The sequence below is a fragment of the Macrobrachium nipponense genome, chromosome 44 (genome assembly GCF_015104395.2).
Source record: "Macrobrachium nipponense isolate FS-2020 chromosome 44, ASM1510439v2, whole genome shotgun sequence".
Lineage (NCBI taxonomy): Eukaryota > Metazoa > Arthropoda > Malacostraca > Decapoda > Palaemonidae > Macrobrachium > Macrobrachium nipponense.
In genome coordinates, this window is record NC_087221.1 from 41,199,786 (window position 1) to 41,208,371 (window position 8,586).

The window sequence follows — 8,586 nt, forward strand, 5'->3', positions numbered from 1 at the left end:
TGTATGAAACTTTATTGTAACATAACAATATCATTTTCATACAATCAACTTACCTGTCAGATATATACATAGCTGATTGGCACCCTTCGGTGGAGGGTAAGAGACAGCTTCTATATGGAATAGACAGGTAAACAACATATGTTGTAGGTATAAATAAAACCTTGGTTCCTACCTGATAGGTGGTAGACTTCGTGGGTGTTTGCCCAGTAGTCTGCATCACCTCAAGAAACTTTAGCGAGATATATGATCTATGGCCAAGAGTTCTTGTGGGTGCCGATGGGGTCTTATCCGCTTACTCGGCAGAGCCTAAAAGGACTTTGTCAATGGGTGCTGATCCACCCTTATATGACAATACACCTTATGAAGGAGCACACAACCAATCCCGACCACCTGATCCTAACCATATGTTAGAACTAAGGATTGTTACGAGTTATCCCCGAACTCGTCACAACAACCGTAACTCAAAACCACTACGCACACATACATAATTTTCAAAAAAAAAAAAAAAAAAATTATACTCAACTAATTGGATATGACAAGAATTCTTCTGAACAACATAGACGGCCGCCCGTGCTAGCCTAAGTCTCCATTGTTCGAAGAGACTCTCGACCATATCCAAAAAGAAGAAAAGTATATACATTTAAGGATTGGTGTCGGCTCCCGTACCCAGAATCGTATCCGCCGATACGAAAGGACCTAGAGAAAAACACTTCTCATATGTCACACGCACGTCTTTCAAGTAATGAGATGCAAATACTGAGTTGCATCTCCAAAATGTCGTATCTATGATGTTTTTAAGCGACATATTCTTATGAAACGACGAGAGACGTCGCTATAGCTCTCACTTCATGAGCTTTTACTCTCAACAGTTGTAACTGTTCGTCAGGACAGGCTTATGAGGGTCTGTAATGACGTTTCTTACAAAGAATGCCAGCGCATTCTTGGACATCAGTCTTGTGGGGTCTTTTACCGCGCACCAAAGACCTTGTCTAGAGCCTCCCATTTGATGCTTTCTCTGAGGTAGAACTTCAGAGCTCTAACAGGGCATAGAGACCTCTCTGCTTCTCTGCCTACGAGACTCGACATGCCTTTGACTTCGAATGACTTAGGCCAGGGATTCGTAGGATTCTCGTTTTTCGCTAAAAACAGGGTCTTAAACGAGCAAATCGCTGAGTCTCCTTGAATCCTACTTTATCCTGCAGAGCATGCAATTCACTAATTCTCTTTGCCGTAGCTAAAGATAATAGGAATAGGCATTTTCGGGTAATGTCTCTAAACGATGCCCGATGAGGAGGTTCGAATCTTTCCGGATGACAGATTACTTTAGGACTACGTCTAGGTTGCCAGTTCGGAGGTACTGGTTCCTTAGCACTTTGAAGTCTCAAAAGACCTTATGATGATCGTGGGATCTGTTTTATTATCTGCCAGATCTAAACCTCTGTTCCTGAATACAGCCGAGAGCATACTTCTGTATCCCTTTATTGTGGATACGGCTAGATGAGATTTTTTCTCTCAGGAATAGCAGGAAATCAGCAATTTCCGCTATAGAGGTAGTGGAGGAGGACAACTTCTTTGGATCTACACCACCTTCTAAATACCTCCCACTTTGATTGTATACTTTCGTAGTGGAGGTTCTGCGTGCTCTCGCGATCGCGCTTGCCACTTCGCGAGAAAAGCCTCTCGCTCTGACAAGTCTTTCGATAGTCGAAGGCAGTCAGAGCGAGAGCGGGGAGGTTTTTGGTGTACCTCTTTGAAGTGGTGTGGTTCTGAGAAGATCATTCCTTCTTGGTAGGGATCTTGGAAAATCTACGATCCACTCTACCACCTCCGTGAACCATTCCTGGGCCGGCCAAAAGGGGGCTATTAACGTCATCCTTTTTTTTTTTTTTTTTTTTTTCGTCTCTTTTGACGCCACAAACTTTCTCATACTAACCTCAGGATTTTGAATGGGGGAAAAGCATATACGTCTACTTCGAGACCAATTTAGCAGAAGGCGTTTCTACCATAAGAGCTCTTGGATCTTCCACGACCGCCCGCAAAAAATAACTGGAGCCTTTTTGAAATGAATGTTGCGAAGAGATCCACATGAGGAGTTCCCCACAGAGACCAGAGATCGAGACACACTTCCTGTGTAGTGTCCATTCTGTATGAAGGACCTGGTTCCTCCTGCTGAGCCCTGTCCGCCCTCACATTCCTTACTCCCTGTACGAACCTTGTCAGCAGGGAGATGTTCCTGTGAGACGTCCAATGTAATAGGTCTCTCGTGAGCTCGTAAAGGAACGAGGAGTGCGTCCCTCCCTGTTTCCGAATGTAGGCAAGTGCGGTGGTGTTGTCCACGTTACTTGCACTACCTTGTTTGACACCAGTTCTAGGTTCTCAGGCCAGATGTAGCGGCGAAGAGCTCTTTGCAGTTTATGTGCCAAGACACCTGTGCTGGTTCCCAGGTGCCTGACACTTCCTCTGAGCCTAATGTCGCTCCCCAACCTCTCTCCGACGCGTCGGAGAACAACACTAGGTCTGGGTTCTGTGTTCTTAGAGAGATCCCTTTGTTCTCTTCAGAGGGGGAGCAACCACCATGTAGGTGTGACTTTATCTTACCACTGGAATGGGAAAAAACGGTCCAGACAGTTGTCCGGTTTTCCAAGCTCCAAGACCTCTTGAGGAAGAATTGAAGCGGACGTATATGAAGTCTTCCTAGAGGGAAGAATTGTTCTAGCGAGGAAAGCGTCCCCAGAAGGCTAACCATTCCCTCGCCGACGTTTGTGCTTCTCTAAGAAGAGAGAGACTATCCGCAAACCTTTTGCGATTCTCTCTTGCGAAGGAAAAACTCGAAAACCCCGAGAATCCATCCGAATCCCCAGATAGACTAGGTCTTGTCTGGGGGTCAGCTGGACTTCTGAGGGTCTTCTCGAGGTTTCACAAGCAATCCCAACGCTTTGATTAAATCCAGAGTTAACTTTAGGTCCTCCAAGCACTGTCTCTCCGATCTGGCCCTGATGAGCCAGTCGTCCAGATACATAGAGACATTCACTCCTTTGAGGTGAAGAAACCATCGCCACATTCTTCATCAGGCTTGTGAAGACCTGAGGAGCTGTGGACAGGCCGAAACACAAGGCTCTGAACTGAAAGATCCTTCCTCCCGTCATGAAACGGAGGTACTTCTTCGATGAAGGGTGGATCGGGACGTGAAGTAGGCGTCCTGGAGATTCTAAAGACACCATCCAATCTCCCTGTCGTAATGACGCCATGACTGAAGCAGAAGTCTCCATGGAGAACTTCTCCTTCTGAACAAATTTGTTCAGAGAGCTGACGTCCAGTACTGGTTCTCCAGCCTCCCGAGGCTTTCGCCACCAGAAAAAGGCGATTGTAAAACCCCGGGGAGTGTTGATCCCGTACCAATTCTATCGCTCTCTTGTCCCACATTTGTTCCACCATCGATCGAAGAGTATCCCTCAGCACAGGATCCTTGTATTTGGCTGATAGTTCCCTTGGTATTGACGTTAGGGGAGGAGTGTTCAGGAAAGGGATACGATATCCCCTCCTTAAGATCGCCAAAGATGACGCGTCTGCATTTATCAGTGTCCAGGCTTCCACAAATCCAGGGAGCCTGGCACCTACTGGTGCTTGGAGGAAGAGAATCTTCATTTTTCCCTTCTTAAAAGGGACGAAAAGCAGATCTACCTCTCTTCTCTGGAGCCTTCCTCCTTGTGGAAGGTCTGGAGGTCGACCACCTCGAAAGGGCTGCACCGTTGTACTGGGTCCTTTCTGTCCGATGCAGCAACAGGTTTCTTCTTTCTTGCTGACTGCGTCAGCAGATCCTGAGTTGCCTTCTCAGTTAAAGAATGCGCAATGTCCTTTACTAACTGAGAAGGGAACAAAAAGTCAGATAGAGGCCGCATATAGAAGTGCTGCTCTCTGAGCATGTGAGACTGCCTTTGTAAGAAGGCGCCATATACAGTCCTTTTCTTTAAAAGACCTGCCCCAAACAAAGAGGAGATTTCAAAAGATCCATCCTGTACCGCCTTGTCAATACAAGACAATATGCATAACAGGGCTTCAGGTTCGATTCCTTCCGAATCATGGGCTTTCTTGGACATCACCCCAAGGGACCAATCTAAGAAGTTAAAAACTTCCAATACACGAAAAAAAGTCCTTGAGGAGATGATCCAGTTCCGAAATTCCCCACGTAATCCGTGCAGAATTGAGACTTTGACGCCGTGAAGCGTCAACCAAAGTCGAAAAATCTGTTTCGGTTGTAGAAGGGAGAGCAATACCCATATTCTCTCCCGTCTGATACCAAATGCCTCTTTCCCAGCTAATCTGCTGGAGGCATGCAGAAGACTGTCCTCACTAAGTCTTTCTTAGACTTCATCCATGAGTCTAAGGAATGTAATGCTCTCTCATCGATATGGTGGGTTTCATTTTGAGAAAAGACGAAGGCTTCTTCGTCTTAGCACTGGAAAAGAGCGAGCGCGGAGAAGGAGGAGCGGCAGGCGTCAACTCGTCTCCGTACTCCTCAAGAAGTAGGGTAGTCAACACCTTATATAGTTAGACAGACCTTCTCTTCCACTATATTCGTCATCGAGTTTTCCTCTAACTCGGGATCTACATGCGTCTCCGCTCTCCTTTCCGAACGTTCTTCTTCTTGAGGAGACAAACTCCTAATAGGAGAGGGGCTAAGGGAATGATAATCCTTCCTCTTTCCCGCTCTAATAGTCTTGGAAGGCGTCATAAGCTTCGGCGGTTCTCTAGAATTTTAGAAGACGCTTCACGCTTACATGACGCTTCCCGTTCGCCAAGCGTCATGGATGACGTCTTTTTGCTGACGTCTCGATGACGCTTCGCGCTTGGAAGACGCTCCGCTCTCCAAAGGCGTCCTACTTGGCGTCATAATATTGGACGGAGCGTCATGTCTATGCTCCGTTTCCAATGACGCTTCGCGTCTAAAAGACTCTTACGTCTCTCTGGCGTTACGAAACTCTCGTAAGTACCTGTTCTCGCTCTCGAACTAGACGCTTCTGTAAGACGTTTAGCCGTTTCCCGTCTGTATGACGCTTCTCGTTAAACAGGTGAGAGAGGACGAGACTTCTTAATTGGAAGCGTCACGTCCTTCCGACGTGGCGCTAAAAACTCCCACTAGAGATGACAGTTGCTCTTGAACTGCCCATAATGATCTTTCTTGACGCTTCTCCCACGTCCAGTGCATGACGTCTTTCGTCATCACTCGGGGGAGAAGAAGGAAAGGGTACTTCCGTGTACACTTCAGTGACGCTGACGCCCCCTTCGCTTTCTTGCTAGAAGACGAGCGTCATCTGAGAACGCTCTGGACTAGAATCTATGTCAGGCTTCATATGACGCTTCAGCGGTCTCGACAAGTTCGATTCCTTCCACCCTCGTTTAGGTGAGGGAGAGGGAGAGACGAGAAACACTCGCTAAGGACGCTTTTTCTATAGCCCTTGAGCCGCCTGCCACGAAGCAGAGCTAGCTGAAGGGACGTCTGACCGTTGGGGATTCCCCACACCAACCTCCTTAAGGCTTTCGACTTTCCTTCTCCTCTGGGCTTGTGAGCTTGGAAGAGGTCTAGGCCTGGGCAGCGTCGACAGGGACGATCAAACGCCCCCTCCACACACTGGGAGAACTCACTTCACTGTAATGCTCACTTTCACTAGCCTTACCTTTGAAGTCAGCCATCTTGGACTTCATGTCTCTAATTGTAGCTTTCAGATTGGCCGATTTCCGATGCCGAATCCGAAAAGCACTCTGAGAATGATGATACATAGGGAAGAATCTACATCAGTAGGATTAGAATTATCAGTGAAATGGCTCAATAGGCCTTGAACTCACACCTTTCAATCGTCTAATTCTATCCCTCTCTAATTCTTCTTCAAATAAGAAGTCAAAGTCTTCCACCTCTTCTGCATTCAATCCCTCGCATTCCTTACAAGTATTAATAGCAGAACACTGAAACCCCCTACATTTACGGCATACAGTGTGAGGATCAACCGAAGCTTTCGGTATCCTCACCCTGCAGCCTACATTCACACACATTCTCACACTCACATTAGAATCAGACATACTGAGAAAAATCCAAAAGAGTTATTCCAAAAACAGTCCACTGTAGCGAATGCCAAAACACGATCCAAATACGTCCACCAAAAGCCGAAAAAACGATGATCAAAGGATGAAAAATGAATCTAAGTCAGGAGGTAATAACAACAATGTTGATACCACCGGCGACAGAGAAAATATGATAGAACAAAAAACGGGGATGGTTTCCTAGTCCTGCCGCCCAGGGCAGGCCGGTAGATCACCTGACCTACCTGTAGCGAGTGGCGCGAAATTTGAATTTCTGTCGGGGACGACGGAGTCTTAGCTATGTATATATCTGACAGGTAAGTTGATTGTATGAAATTGCATTTTTCCTAACTATACAAACCTGAGGTCCTTTAACAATAGGAAGGTAAACTAGCGGAAGCTGGGACGGTCGTAAGCTTCGAACAAGGGAGAACGGTAGTTAACTGCTTGTCCGATCGTGCGCGCGCCGCGCGCCCGAGAGGTGAAGAATCACTTTTGCTTTAGTTAGGCCCATGCAAAAAGTTGCAGAGTGAGGGTGGCATGAGGTGGACTATATGTAAAGGGACCTCAGGTTTGTATAGTTAGGAAAAATGCAATTTTCGACAAATTGTCATTTGTTCCGATACGTAATACAAAACCCTCGGTCCTTTAACAATAGGAAGACTCACTTCTTGGTGGAGGAATCTGAGTCTTTTGGTGAACAGACTGGTGTTCGTCCAACCCTGGAGTGCCTCCCTGGTCGTAAGAGCAAGGAGGGATCCAACCTCTGTCCGATTGATCGGGGTGTGCACCGCAGGATCAATGGTCAGACCTCTGGGCCAAGTACTAAGAGAGAGGCAAGCGTTATCTTCTTCATACCAGCAAGCAAGAACTTGTTCCTGTTTGCAAGAGACAATCATAAAATGATGTTTTGTTTGTCTCAAATTGGCATCCACTTCCTCCCTTGTTGGATTGGAAGTGGTGGATATACTTACTCCTATCCCTACCTGAAAGGGATAGGATGGTGCTCTATTGAGTAGCTCACCTGCATCTCGTCCTTACCCAGCAGTGGGTGACGACCGTGTCCCTCTACCCAGAGGTAGAGGGAAGAAAATGATGGGTAAGAGGAGCCAGTCACACTCTCATTCCTCATCCATTCTTACGGTCACACCAGGACTCGATGCTGTTCAGCCTGCGAGGGTTTGGGTAATACACCAACGTGTTGAGCAACCACCACGGTTCCCAAGGAAAAAGATCCAAGGAACTGTGGGCAATATCCCGAAGGTAGAAGGAGGTGCATGCGGTCCGGTTGGACCAGGCGCCTGCCTCATTACCTGCGCCACGGAGAAGTTCTTGCGGAACGCGAGAGAATGTATGAAGAGGCGTCCACACTCATCTGGGTGTCGAGTTTCTTCAGACAGCTCCGTCGCGCCTTCACAGGACAAAGCAGCATAGCCTTCGTATCGGAGGCGTGAAGTCCTCCATTAGGGAGGGTATTGTGAAGGACTCGAACCAATCGTCAGTTACCGAAGGGTCTGAGTCTTCGCTACGAAGATCGGTACGAAATAGAGCGTCACAAATCCCCCATCCCTTTGTGCTTGACTTCTCGAGAGAATCATGCAGTTACTATAAGACGAAAAGAAGGGGATAGTCATAGACCTATCCCTCTTCCTTCGACTTTGGTTATGTACAGTACTCATACTGACAGCTATTAAGACGAAGTAATGATTGCTCTGGAACAAACCGAACTAAGTCCACAGCATAGTTCGTAACTGACTCGGGCGCTCTGACAGCTGCCGACTGACTGGTTCGGAATCAGTAGGAGGCAAGTTGTCCAAGCATCCGGGTAACGTCACGTGACCTTCGCCCTTTAAAGAGTTATGCTGAGAGACTAAACAAATAAAATATTTGTTAGTCACCGATGCCGGACGGCGCGGCGATGATTCTCTTAATGCATAAGCTCAAAAGGCGAAAGTCAATTGCCTTCAAAAGACCGAGTCCCTGATGGCAAGAAAATCTCATAGACGTTGAATCTCAGCTTAAGGAGAAACAACACTATGTGACGTTGAAGACGAAGGTAGGCAATGATGCAACCTACGTCTTCTAGCTGAATCGAGAGAAGGAATCTCAAGATTCTAAACCTGTGCTTACAAATGACTGAAACGCTAACCGCCATTTCATTGCTGTCCGTTGTGCAATGAAGCGGGGCGCTTCTTCAGTAATGAAACACAGGGGAGAGCCGCCTGAAGAACTGCTTCTCATGGCTGAACGTTTGGAAGTAGAGCTGGCAGGTGTGGGAGTAGGCGATGTCTTTCAATACATCTGCTAATCCGGGGTGAACAATGAACAATTGCACACCTCCGAATAAAACAAGATATTTTGAGGACAACTCAGATTCCGCAAAATCATTCGCATATCGATATAACTTATGCAGCAAGAGACTATTACAGAATTCTGTTACCGTTGTGTGGTAAACAGAAAGATGAGAGTCGAAAAGAATATCTCTGTTTAAAATTCTCGCAATACCGAAGA